Raw genomic sequence first — 15,699 nt, 5'->3', positions numbered from 1 at the left:
TTTTCCGGACTTATTTGAAATAGTTTTTTTTTTTTTTATAGTATTTAATTGTTAGGTATTATCAGTTATTATAAATTTTATTTTTCAATACAACGATCATGGATTAAAATATCTTTCAGAAATCAGAATAATTCAGAAGCATAGCTATAAAATTGTCTGACACAATGCTGAATGCAATTATTCAGAGCTGCATAAAACATATTATATTGAGTAAAGCAATAAATGTAGATATCGTTTTTACAATTATGTGTTTTTTGTAAATGTATGGGCAAAACGTAAAGTTAAAAAAGTGTTTTGATTTTTAACTTGGGGTGATTTCGGATAGAAAATACTATCAAGTTTGTACTTTCAAGAGTTAAAAAAAAATAAACATTTTTCAATACTTTACAAAATAACCGAGAGAAACACAAAAAATTAAGAAAAAAAAAGAGAATATTTACGCAAAATAAGTTTAAGTTTTATTTTTTTTCGGTAATTCAAAAACTAATGGGCGTAAATACTTGACATTTTCACAACGGATATTGAGTGTGTAATTCAATGTTAAATTTTGTTAATTTAGATATGAGTGGTTTATCTTGTATAATAAAATGGGTTATTGATTAAAATAATTCTGAAATGAACAAATTGAACTTATAGTATAAAATAAATATTCAACGTTCTAAAGTAATTTAATGCAAAACTTTGTACAAATAAATAATAACTTTACTATAGAAAAATAGCTTATTACTTATAAAACTAGTTTAAAATAACTATGAATGTGTAGTTTATCGAACATAATTTATCCAATGGCTAACCAAACATTAATCAAGACCATATTTGTGCCACCAAAATATAGGTAATAAATGGATATTCCGCATTCCCATGTGTAAAGTCAACTATTCTAAATTGAATATAAAATTATAACATTACACTAAGTAGTTTTAAAAAATATTACTTAAAATGAAATCTAACAAAAATCTTGTTTTTAACATTAATTTATTGGCTGTGATGACCGATAATCACTCAATTCTCTCAATTAACACGATATATAGATTTTACTATTTTAGTGAACACGAACAAGCATATATATATGAAGTTTGACACATATCATATCTAGCTTAAATACTAAATTCATCTTCATTAGAATCCTAATAGGTATACATTAAACTGAATTTACTTGAAAAGTATTGAAAATTACCTCATTTTAGTAACTAATTATTAATCAAAAATACACACTGATTAGGCAGTCGATAAACACACACAATATTATATTATCATTTACGATGTGTACACACATTTTACAGATATCCTTAGGTATGCATTCTATTTTCTTTTAAAATAATATTGAATCATTGAATGAAAAAAAAAATAGTCTGCTAGACGATACATTGAATAACTGAGCAACAATGATTTTAACTTATTATTACCAAATATATTTTAAAATACATATTTCCGAATAATAAAGTCTCCATGAAGTGTTGATCACATTGACAGTCACAGAGATGGAAATTTGGTGCTATATAACTAGGAAATATTTTCCCATCAATATATTTTTTTTTTCAGTTTCATCGTGAACTCAAGTGAACACAAGTAAACTAGCAATCTATAGTAGAATCTAAAAATTTTCAAAACATCTATACCAATAAAAATGTAAGTTCTTATTACTATTTATTGTTTTTTATTCTTATATACCTTGATAAATATATATAAATAAATAATCATACCAAATTAAACTTTATTTATGATGAATTTATGCTAATAAACTTAAAATAATAATAATTAAATATCCATATACCAATAACCGAAAATTTAATAACTCATACGGTTGCATATAATACTATTTTTTAATCATCATGACTTTTAAATGTTCTTTTCATAATTGACTAGTAATGTAAGTGATTTCTATTTAGTTTAAGCTATGATTGTGTATCATATTCTAAGATTAAAATATAATTTAATATTTTTTTCTAATAATTTTAAATGTTTTATTATAATTGATTATTAATACACCATAGCTAAAATAGAGAATATTAAAACAAACTAAAGAAGTTATTATTTATTTTTTCTATAAGTCTATTTAATTTTAATATAATTAACGTTCCCTCCTAACAAATATAAATTTAAAATTTTTTTGAAAAAAATGTATTTATCATATATTTTATTTTAAATATATATTTATGTAATATGTTAGTATTTTCAGATTTATAATTAAATGTTTAATTCAAATAGTTCTTAGTTATATAGTTCTACTTAGTCAGCATCAAGTTTTTATTTTAATCCAATCTTTTTTATAAATTATTTAGTAATTTAATAATTTTTAATTTTTAAAGTAAAAATTTTTTTTTTCCAGTGATAATCCCACAGTTTTATAATTAAAAAAATCTCTAATTTCAGAATAAAATGGATGCTCATTATATAAATGAACTAATTGGAAATATCATTGATGAGATGGATAGTCTTGGAAATTGTTACAATAGATGAAGAAGTAAATAAAGAATAACTTAAATTAATTAATAATAAAATAAAATATTATAATGATAAAGTAAATGAATAATTATTGGAATATAATATCGTAATATAAATAGGTTAATAAGAATATAACTTTTAACTTTAAGTTGTTAATTTTTTTTTTTTTTTTTTTTTATTGTTTAGAAACAAATCATACAATTTTATTATTTTAGACTTTGAATTCACTATATTAAGAAAAAAAAACAATCACGTTTTAATCTGCGGGGAAATTACTGAAAATCTAAATCAGAGCAAAATGGTTAAATCAGAAGGGTGGCCCTTGTTGATAACTAACGATGAGGTTCGTCTTATTACCAAGTATAAACAAGATTGGGCGGTTAAGAATATAAAGAAGTTTTTTGATTGGCCATCCACCAAAGCAGCAATTTGTTTGTCATAAATAAATGATAGTAGTTGTTCAACTATCAATAATTTAAATAGAAAAACCATATTAGATTATATTAATCGGAGGAACAAAAAACAGCCTTTGTGTTTGGAATGAAGATACGGATATGTTTTTCTTAAACTGTTTGAATATACAGAAAGTTATGAACTAGCTTGTAATATAGATCATAAAATAACCCATGCTCATAACCCCCATGCAGATGTAATATTAACCAAATGTCTTTTTGATAAATTTTATTTATACACAATAAACACATTATTGTTCTTAAGAGTTGTAATTTTCATTTAAATAACACTTTGAACCTGGATCTGATATTGGCACACAATAATGTATACAAAATCTTAAAACAGATGTTTAGAATTTAAAAGATAAGCTAAAAGATTTAGATAATAATAATCCAGTATCATTTAAAAATATTTCTTGTTCTCAACTTTTTTATTCCCATTAGCAATTAGATTTTTTTCAAAGATTATTGTTATTATACATGTATATAAAATATAACTGTATAAGATTTAATAAATAAATATAAACATACATACTACAATATTATAAATTATGATTTGATAATTATAATTGTGAATTAGTATTGTTTCTATTAATAGTTCCAATATTCGTAAAGTTTTCATGGAGAAACATTTTCTGTAAATGTATTAATTGACTCTTAATTGTTGAAGTTGAATAATTAATATGTGAATAGAATTTCTACCATGATAAAATGGTTTTTTGATTTTGAAAAACTTTAAAATAAACGTAACGAACAATTTGTACTTAAATTATGTAGATAAAACTACTGATATAAGTTTCATTAGGATCAAAAGGAAATTGAATGTCTTTTAAGTATTTATTTATTTTTTAGTTTTATATGTAAATGGTATTTATTGTATATAAAATTATTTAATATATTAAAACATTTTTCAATTGAACATTATTGACATATTATAAACAACTTATACTTAAACTATGTAAATGAAGCTATTAATATAAGTTTTATTAATATCAAAAGAAAATTTAATGTTTTATAAATAATTATATATTATCTTAATAGAAATTTAAGTATATTTAATTTTACAAATATCGTCCAATATTTATACAAAACTTTCAGATCAGAAAAATGTGTAATTCACTTTACTTATATAATCATTTAGTCAACTATAAAGTATTCTTGATCCATATTTTTAATTCAATTGTTAAACGCAGGTTCATTTGAATGTAAAATATTGACCATCCTAAAATGAAAAAAAAAATAAAAAATATATAAAACCAATAAAAGTAATAAGTAATAGTACAATATTTAAAAATTTAAGAAAAGAAGATAATATTTGTATGTAATAAAAACATTGGCTGTGCTAGTCGATCAACATTCAACATCTTACTTTTCTGCAATGAAACAAATGAAAGGCCTGAAAATGAAAATAATGTTGAATGTGAACCATATAAACACATTAGTTTAGAACTTTACATTTAATGCGGCAGATAACAGCTCAAACTGTTGCTGGATACTCAAATTGTAGTTATTCATGTCCATTTGTCATTGTAAATCTAAACGTAAAAGCGGATCATACAATAATCTCATATATAATAAAATGCAGTCATCTGACAATAGTCGTTTCACAATATTTTAATATAAAAGCAAAATCTTTTATTTGAAAACATTTATTTTCTACAATCATAATATTGTTGCTTCAAAGTTTTAAATATCTTATCCAAATGACAACTAAATACAACACAATGAGCTTACTTGTAAGAATGATCACAGGTCAATCTATTTTAATCTTAAATTGAATTTTACAAAATTTAGTGTTATCAAAAAAAATATGCGTAGATTGTAAGTTAATAAGTCAAAGGCATAAAATTTGGCTATAGCTTTAAGTAAAAAGTAAAATGATAATACAAAATTAAAAATTTAATGTACAATACTTTTTAAACTACAATATGATGATAGATAATAACCGTTGACTGATAGTTACTTTTTTGATTATCATACTCACGAATACAGTATGACCAACATTACTAAAAAAATTATTTTTTGGTGTAATTGTGTAAACAAATAGATTATACACCAAAATATAAGTTGTAATTACTAAAAATGTAATAAAAAAATCTACAAATTTATTCATCATAGTAACTAAAGAAAACTACAATTTTTTGGGCTTCATACCTCAACCATTTTAAAAACCACCGATATGTGTATCATATATAATATGGCAGAACAAGTTTTGATACTTATAAATATTCTGATAAAAACTTTAAGAGCATTATTTTATGTATTCTTTAGAATAATAAAACTTTTAATCAAATGAATTAGGATTCAATCCGATTGTATGTTTTACAACTATTTGACTTTTGTAGTATAAGACAAGTGTTATTTATACATTTAAAAATTCCTGAATTGAATATTATTGACTATTGTATACTATTTGTATTTAAATAAGTATTTTTAAATCAAAATGAAATTGAACGTTTTATAATTTATAAGTAATTGATTTTTTTAGTTTTATAAGTAAATATATTAAGAAAAAATGATGTAATAAATTTAAAATTTTTTTAGTTGAACATTGGAATTTTATATACAATTTTTACTTATATCAAGTAGATGAAACTAATGATATGAGTTTCTTTAAGATCAAAAGAAAATTGAATGTTCTATATATATTTGATTTTTTTAGTTACCTAAATAAAAGGTATTTATTGTATAAAAAAAATGGTTTTATACATTTAAAAATGCCTTAATTGAATAAAATTGACTATTTATATACATTTATCTACAAACATATTATGTAGATGAAGCTTATGATATATGTTTTGTTTAGATTAAAAGAAAATTTATTATTTTTATACATATTTGTTTTTTTTTTTAGTTATATAAGCTATTAGTACATACATTAAGAAACAATGATGTAATCAATTTAAAAATTCCTTCGTTGAAAGTAATCTTGATCTATATTTGTGATTCAATCTTTAAATTCAGGTTCATCTAAATGTAAGATATTGAAAATGAAAAAAATATATATAGAAATCTAATAAAACATTTGTCAAGTACAATACTTACAAAATTAAAAAACCGAGGATTATATTTTTTTGAAATAATAACATTGGCTGTGCTGGTCGATCATCATTAAATACTTTGATTGTCTGTATTGCATCAATTGAAAGTTCTGAAAATTAAATAATGTTGAATGTGAACCATACAAATAAATAATGTAAAAAAGGAAATTGAATGCTTTGTACGTAAACTTGTTTTATTAATTTCAACAAGCAAACATTAATTTGATTATTTACCTTTAACTAATAGTGTTTTTCGATAATTAATTTAGTAAATTTTCAATCTTGGAATGCGACACAGATCAGACAATTACTCAGAACGCTTCTGTCGTTTACGCACATTCCAGTGTAGACATTCAGCTAATGAATCAAACCAATCAGATAATTGATCTTGAACACATATCGATGGTAATGGAAATATAGATGTAGTTACTGTAAACTGCAAATAAAATATTTGTTAATCTAATCAAATATAATATAGAAGGAAGTTTAAGCATAATTGAAAGCAAATATTCATACAAATTAATGCACATGATCATCATTGTCATAAGTCCTAAAATTATTTACATAATTTTTTTGTAATATGGTTAAACGATTGAAACAGTTATAATAATAAATGTGTATGTACTTAATAACTGTTACATTTGATATAAAAGTATATGCAAATAAAAAATCATTGAAGTCTTATTTATTAGATACACCCAGGTTAGGTTAGGTCATTGATTAAATAATTTATACACTAAAAATATAATTTTACTGTGCACATTGCACCTATTATTCATCACCAAATAATAATCTATATTTTTTTATTGACTGACCTATCATCTGCACACAACTCCTGTTGATTTTGGCCGTCAAATGAAACCTAAGCTGTTGATCTCGCATCCGGACTCAACATAATCTGCAAACAGTATTCAAATTAATTATAATTTAACATTGATTATCATCATTCATAAAGCCGTTTGACTTACGTTTCAATAAACATAATATATAATAAACTAGATTTAATTAAGTTTCTTAAACCAAAATAGCATCAATTTTAATACTCAAATGCTCATAGGTATATATAAATATTTTTAATAAATATTTCAATATTTAGGTAACCATATGCACTTTAAAAGTATTTAATATTATTTTCAAAATTAATATCTTTATTATTGAAACATAACTTACAATACATATGCAATATAATAAGTTATTTTATATTTATCTGTAATTTAGTTTAAAATCTTTTTTGTGAGTTAATCATAATTAGTTTTTTCAACTGCTATGAAGTAACCTAAAATATTGTTAGCAACTGACTAAATATTACAAATTATGTAGAACATTAGAAATAGATGAATTTATTATTCATGATACTGGCTTTATTGTAAGAAAAATCAACAGATAAAGAACAGCTAAGGCCATATTTCCTAAAAATGAGTTTATATTACAAGATTCCCATTTTAAAGTACGTAAGTAATTATAATTAATTACAGGGGTGACCACTAACTTTAACTTTGGAAGCGACAAATTTATAAAGCTTATTTAAAGTGAGCCACATGTAAAGCAATGTTTAATAAATGAAGACACATTTTTCATTTTAAATCAAATGAAGGAACATTTATTTTTTAGATTACACAAAAGATTATTTTTAATATCATCATTGTTTTACTTATGAGAAGTGCTTTTATGAGTGTTCATTTTTTCTTTAAGTTTTTTGAAATCTAGCTGATGATTTGTAAGTACAGTTTGCACAAGTTTACTAATATTATGTTCATCTGTTAGTTCAAATCGCAATTAAGATTAATTAAATGTAAGCATTGAATACAATGATTCACACACATAATTAGTACAAAAGATAGAAATAAGTCTCATATCATAGCATACATTTTTGTTAATGGGTATTTTTCTTCTGGAACATTTTTCCAAAATTCTAGGTCGAAACACACTATGACTATTTTTGACTACACATACTAAAAGCACTATCACCATCACCGTGTCAATCTATACCTAATAATGACTATAATGATAAAAAAACCGATGGAAATAAAAATAATATCTAATAATTCTAATAGAGTTATATATTTATTAATTTTAGTTTAAGCTTAGTTTAAGAGCAGTATGCGACTTACGAGCTACATTGTGGCCACCCTTGCTATAGTTCTTATAATAAATTATATTAGTGAGTAATTTTGCAATTTTTGAATAATTATAACTATCAATATGATTGTAGATATATAAAAATCTTCTTTAATTGTTGAAAATTTATAGATATACATAGCCAATTAAAAAATTATGAATACAAAATAATTTGACAATCCGGTCATATTCTTATTATTTGATTGTTTAGTTACTTAAGAAAAACAAATTATATAAATATTTGATAGCTTAAACAATTTCTATAATACTCGGTTTAATCTAATGAACCAAACTATTTAATCAGATCCAATATTTTTAACTATTCAAATAATATTAAATTTAATAATAGTTGAACTGTTCAGTGATCCATAAAAATATTCTAATCAAGTATTTGATAGTTGCACGATGTTAATAGTACCTATTATTAACTTAATTATAAACTATGTGTAGGACTTAAATAAGTATTTAAAGACTAATTTAATGTTTTTGAACAAAATCCAATCATGTTAAAAAGTAAGTAATACTTGATAATGTTGAATTTAAAACTGCTTGTATATTTTTCATCACCAAATGTGGAATTATTTTAAAATAATAATTTACTTTTAATTCAACTCCAGCTGGTACTACTATTGGCCTGAAAGACAATGAATGAGGACATATAGGTGTCACCATGATGGCTGGAACACTTGGGTGAATCATTGATGCACCTGCCACAACTGCATATGCTGTACTTCCCGTTGGTGTTGAGACAATCAAATCTAATAACAAAAATTATGTTTTATTTAATAAATTATAAAAATTTAATTTAAATATCTAAAAAGATTAAAATAATAGACATATTTTTAATTAAAAAAAAATCCCTTAAAATTTCCTACATACACAAAATATACCTTAAATTTTAAATGTGTATGTGTTGAATTATTTAGTTTCAAATAATCTATTTTTTGTTATACTAGTCAAATGAGTATAAAAAAGTTCTTAAATCTGTTTATTGGTAGTTTTTTTTTTTATACTAAAAGTAAACAATTATCTTAAATAGCATGGTATATGTAAAAATAGTTTCTAAAAAAATTTAAATTAATATAAATTTTAAAATTTTATAAATTGTTTAAAATATTCATTTTTTTTTTTTTTACAATTTATTACAATAGTGATCAAGGACGATTGGGCCATTGGGAAATTCCCAATGGGCTGTGTACTAACTAAACAATGGGTACACTGCTCGCTATATAACCTTCACTGCTGTAGTCTGTTAAAAACTTATTACGATTAGGGATATACAGTTTTCTTTATTATTAGTATTTAATTTAATTATTTTTATTTATCATAATTTAATTATTTTTCATGGCAATAATTGCAATTTGTAGAACAGCAAACTAGAAAGCAATAGACTAATATTTTATATGGCTAATAAATATTAGTATAACGTAACAGCATAACAGAAATTCAATAATAAACTATAATATAATATAACTATATTAACTATAATATACTGAACAATAACTCTAATCAAAAAATTAACTTCCGTGGACAGTAGTCTATAATACATTTTATTGCTAATAACGTTTTATACTGGGCAACATTGTATTATTATATTGTTGATATTGTCTATAGATACTCTATAATATTTCTAATAATAAAATATGTATTTTAGTATGTAAGTAAATAGTAATATTGTAGTATTTTTCAAACAGTATATTAGTACATTGTACATATACATTTAAAGTAAATTGATTTTTAACTAAAAATTACATCTAATCACAACTGAGTATCTATTAAATCTATTTATATGTAAACCTCATTAATATATTATAATAGGTATAATAATTTTTATTAAAACAATGAAAACACCATAAATTATCAATAAATAATTTTTTGCACCTTTAAAGAATAAAAAAAAAATTATCATCTTCAATACACTTGGTATACTTGCGCTTAAACCCCCAACCCAACAAATGACTGCTAGTACAGGACCGGTAGAAAGTTATTTTCCCAGGCTAGTTTGAAATTCCAATCTGTTCCTGATAGTGATTATTGTAGCTATACTCATTTAAATTTAAGAAACATACTCAGTGAAAACTAGTTTTTATCAAGTGACAGCTAAATAATACCTATTTGTATCACTCATTGAATCAATTACATGAATGGCTAACATGTATTATCTTGCTTATAAGTTAGCTACAAAATGTTTCTTTAGTTAAATAGAGTATGATATATCTTAACATTAAATATTACAAATTTTGTAACTCATAAATAATTTAAAAGTTATAACTGTATGTTAATGTAAATGTTGATAAAATTTAATATTTCAATAATATAATTTATGCATTTAATATATTATACATATATTAGTATTTTATTTAATAAAAATATATTCATTACCATCTCCTTGAACAGATGTTATGTACTTTCCATCTAAAAATAAGTCAATGTTTGATAGATATGACGATGGTCTACGGCCAATAACTACTTCATTAAGTACCAGTAAATTTGATTGAGGTTTTTCTTCATTTTTCTTAACAATTATATACTGAAGTCTACTGCGTAACATTAACGTAAAATTTCCTTCAAATACATTGGTCACTTGCTGTTGGAAATTATCAAATTTAAAAGGTGCTAAAAAACCAAGGGAGCCTAAATGGAATGCCATAGCTGGTGGTACGGATTGCTAAAAAAGAAAAAAAGAAATTATTTAATAAATAATAATAGAATTAATGTAGAAATATTAATTTTGAAAATACTTGAAACAAATGACTAGCGTAGAGCAAAGTACCATCTCCACCTAAACAAAAGATTAAGTCTATTTTGTCTGGTAGATCATCTTTGCCAATTTGGAAAGAGTTTAATTTCTCTTGTATTTTCATGAAACTCGAGTTATTAGAAAGCATTGTATCTTCTATCACAGAATGTTCCACAAATACTAATGTGCTTTTTTCCTAAGAACAAATAAAATGGTTTTAAAACAACAATTGATATTATCTTCCCCAAATACCCAATTAAAGATATTAGTACTTGTATAAGCCATCTGATAAGTTCTATGAATGGTGGTAAAACAGACATGTCTCTAACTTTTTTTATCACCAATACAGAGCATGTCGAGCGTTGAATGGCTAGATTTTGAATTGTTCTGGACAAACAGAAAACAGAAAACAAAAAATATAAATACATGACAATAAATCATACAACTAACACACTAAAATAATCAGTGTGTTTTATCTCATTAGTTATTAATTCAACATTGTTAAGTTTCTTAAACATTAAACTTTATTTTACATTATAATTGTCTTATATGACTATATGAAAAACATAAACTATGTGCATGATGTCTGTTGCAACAATACAACAAATATAATAAGAGACGTTACAGTGTTATTTATTTACTTTATTTTTTTTTAAATATTTAACAGAAAATCGTATAAATATTATTTAAGTTATACAATTTTAATCTATACCTAAATAAACAGAATATGACAAGAAAATGATTATTGCTGACTGCAACTTAAATCAAAACTAAAATAAAATATCATTCTACTATATATTATAAAACATGTTTTTATAATAAGTAAATTTGTACTTGTATAATTAGCTATAACTCATATCTAACAACTTTTTTTACTCTACAACCATATCTAGTTACAATTTTTTCATTATTTACCATCTTGTCATGTTCAACTATTTCATCACTCTTTTCACTATTAATACTCTTTCTGTCTTTTTCTTTCTTCTTCATCAAATTCATTTAAATCCTTATAATTTTTTACTTTTTTAAGAATTTAATATTTCTTCTCGCTTATTTTCTTTAATTATTTTTTAAAAGATAAGACATAGGATATCCAGATTTTTTATTATTGTACCAGGAAGTCAAATTTTAGTAAACAGGTTTTGTAACACTACTTCTCACTTGGAAAAAATTGACTAACTTCTTTCCCAGCACAGTTTGGTTATAATGTGCTATTTGTTTATCTTTATTTATACTAATATTATTTTTAGTAAAAACTACTTCTGCTTTTAAATATTTTTCATTGTAATTACTAAGTATGTGCACATTTTATTATTTTTATTTCTTACAGTAACTTTAACTTTACTTAATGATTCTATTTGAGGTCCACTAAATGGTCTAATTACCACTGTACTTTTTTCCCAAATTCTTATTTAATTTATTAAATTGTTTTATAGGTGCCTAATACATTTAGTAGTGCTTCTGTTTCTAATTTTATTACCATTTCTTCATCATCAACTTTTACTATATCTGTCCAATTTTTACATTTTTCTGTTTCAATAGTATTCAATGTAAAAAACGATACCTCTTTTTCCTCATTTATTTGTACCTCATTAACAATACCCATCTTACAATTTATAGTAAAATGATTTTTTTTCCATAAAAGTTACAATTTTGGACATTGATTTATACTGATGATTTCCACATTTAAAACAAATAAACATTTATTTATTTACATTTTGGTCTACATACCTATTATTACTTGGATTTTCACTGCCATGACCACCTTGTCTGTATTTTTGAATTGTTTGATTCTGTTTTATATCTTCTCCTATTTGATCAACACTTATCGTTTTCTTTTGTACCAGGCGACAATTCGGTACCTCTTGCTCAATTGTTTGACAATACTTAATTACTGTTGCCAGTGGTAGATCTTCACGCAGTAACCTTGTTTGTAATTTTTTGTCTTTAATTCCAAGAACTACTTGTGTTCACAGAAGTATTTCTTCACATTTACCGAATGAACATGACTTGATGAGTTCACGTAGGTCAGTATAAAATTTGTCAAATGATTCATTGTCATCTTGTTTTCTGGTAAAGTATTTGTAATGCTTCATTAATTCATTCTTTTTAGAAACACAATATTCTTCGAAGAATTTGAAAATTGTTTCAATAGTTAAATCTTCTATATTAAATGTGTTAAACAATTTCAAACCATCTGGTCCTAAAAGGTTGAGTAGACGTGCCACCTGAACTTCAATTGGTTTTTGATATGTTTCAGTAGCCATAAAGTAAATTTCTATTTCTTGTTTAAATTTTTTAAAATTGTAATTTAAATTACCGATCAATTTAAGGTTTTTCGGTTTATTGAATTCATCCATTTTCAATTTTTTTTTTCAATATGAATTCAAGCACTTAGACAAATATCACGTAGGATGTAGGTACTTTTTTAACTTCAAAGACTGCGCCACGTTTTATCTTGTTAATTATTCATTAAACAATATCATTAAGTATTTTAAATATTCTTTATTAAACTTTAATTTACATTATATTATTCAATTATTGCCTTATATTATGACTATAATATGAAAAACATAAACAATTTTAATTTTTAAACAACTTGCACGATGACGATATATTGATATTGGATGCCTATCGCAACAACAACAAATATGATAAAAAACGGTACGGTTTTAAAACAACTACGGTCCTGATTGTAATGCGTTTTTGATATTTTCCACCTGGGGACACTGAACCGGCCAAAAAAGAGACTTATCTAATACGGAAGCAGCTTATAAACAACGTGATAACAATAATAAATATAAAATTATGTAATAAATAATAATATGGATATTAGGAAAAAAAGTCTCTCGTTGCATTTAAATAAAAATATATAAAGTATGAAATTATAATAAATTAATTAAAAATAAAAAAAATAAAAATATCTTATAATAATATTTTTTAAAAATATAAAATGTATTTATTCAGTTATAAAAGATCTCTTTCTTATACTTTGATCTATTTGTTTTAAAAAATTAAGAATAGATATCTGCAGATTTATCTTTATAAAAATGTTGACATAAATCAATGTTCAATGGAACCTTAGTTTTCTTTACTAGCTTTCGTTTTTTTTTCCGATTAATTTCTCTTACTTCAACCAATTTCATTCTTGCTTTGTCCGTTTCAACTTCCTTACATATTTTTGTTAGTAATGTTTAATGCGCCAACGAGAGTGGAAAACCCATTGTTCCATCCTTCACAAGTATTGTTAGTTCTATGCGGATTTGTTGACAGAGTTTATTCGCACTGTCGAGCTCTTTTCTACTTATATATTAAAGTTATTTACTTTAATTCAAATGATGTGTACTTAACTGTAAAAAATGTTCGGGCGCTAAACCAAAGTTCCTATCAATAAACCAAATATCGGCAATTGCTTACTGTTCTAAAGAACTATTTAACACGAAAAATAAATATTATAATGCGTTAATCTGACTTTGGAACATTATCTTTCAACAAAAATTTCTCATTCCCACAACGTATAGAATCATCTAAAGCCATAATAAAAATAATGATGAATTTTAATTTATTTTCCTGTTAGTACCTAATACTCTACATTATATAAATTTATTATAATTCATATCCCATATAGGTTTAAGTATTTTTTTTTAAATTCAATACTCGAATGCCTTAAAAAGCTGAAATGGTAACGCTAATAACATAACACGTTAAAAAAATAGCAACAGAGTTACAGTAACGCGTTAGTTTCATTACGTTAGGTACCTACTATTCATTACCCAACACTGGTAATAGTGTAATATTACCTATATTAAGTTTTTTTGTTTTAATTGTGTGATGTGATAATTATATACCTATTAAATATTATATTAATACAGCGCCGTATAGAGAAGTATTTGATGAAATTAACAACATTTTGATAAAATATATTAGTTAAACTAAACAAAAAATAAAAATATTAAATCAAATAATTTTTAATTTTTATTTGGAGACTGATCATATCACCGCCGTTTGCGACCATCGTTCACTGGCTCTTGAACCTGGAACAGAGACCACATATTACTTAGGCAAGGTGCTCTGACTTGCATATCGAATTAGGACAATAGAACCTACTGAAATCTGAATGCTGATATTTGCTGGTTTTAATTTAAATTTTCTTGTGTTTTAACCAATTATCATAACCTACGATTCAGTTTTAAATCTTTGCCGTGTAATTTTTATTTTTTCTTATTTTATTATGTTCAATTAGATTTATTAAAGGTTTTGGAAAAGGTAAAATATATTTTTATACCTAACAAAATATAATAGATATACATAATAATATAATACCTACTTATATAGGATATAAAAATTGGTTCTTGATTTGATGATTTCATTCTGTTTTATCTAATATATTATATAGTTAAATAAGAGTTTTAGATTTTTCAATAATATTCATAAATAAAGAAAATACCTAGGTATATATAGGTTTGATAACCATATTAAAATATTAAAAAGAATATTACATATAAAAAAAGTATATACATATATATCTGTATATATGAACGAGACTGGACTGATTCGTAGTCAATGCAGAGCTGAACCTATTAGAGTTATCGATTTGAAATTTTGAGGGTAGATTAATATTATAATTTCATTATGTTCTTAGAGAGGATTTTAAAATTTTTTGATTTTAAAGGGTTGAAATTGGAAAAACAAAATTTTACGAGTAAATTGTATACCTATTTATACCGATTAGTAAGCACTTAGAAGCCGTGAGCCTTTAGCTCACATTTTTAGACTCTTTTTCACACGCAGGACAATTTTATGTGGCATGCCCTAGAATCAGTACGCCTACAAGTTTAAAAATGTTGTGCCAAATGACAATACATCAAAATGTAGTTAATAAGGAAGTTTATGATAAAACTGT

General features: G+C 23.8%; 1 pseudogene; it reads right to left on the bottom strand.

The window, feature by feature from the left end:
• Positions 1-4,204: 4,204 nt before the first annotated feature.
• On the bottom strand, positions 4,205-13,286 carry LOC112591949 (annotated as a pseudogene).
• Between the last annotated feature and the right edge of the window lie 2,413 nt (positions 13,287-15,699).

The sequence above is a fragment of the Melanaphis sacchari genome, unplaced genomic scaffold, assembly GCF_002803265.2.
Source record: "Melanaphis sacchari strain LSU unplaced genomic scaffold, SCAv2.0 Contig14_pilon_pilon, whole genome shotgun sequence".
Classification (NCBI taxonomy): domain Eukaryota; kingdom Metazoa; phylum Arthropoda; class Insecta; order Hemiptera; family Aphididae; genus Melanaphis; species Melanaphis sacchari.
This window is presented reverse-complemented; position numbering and strand designations above follow the sequence as displayed.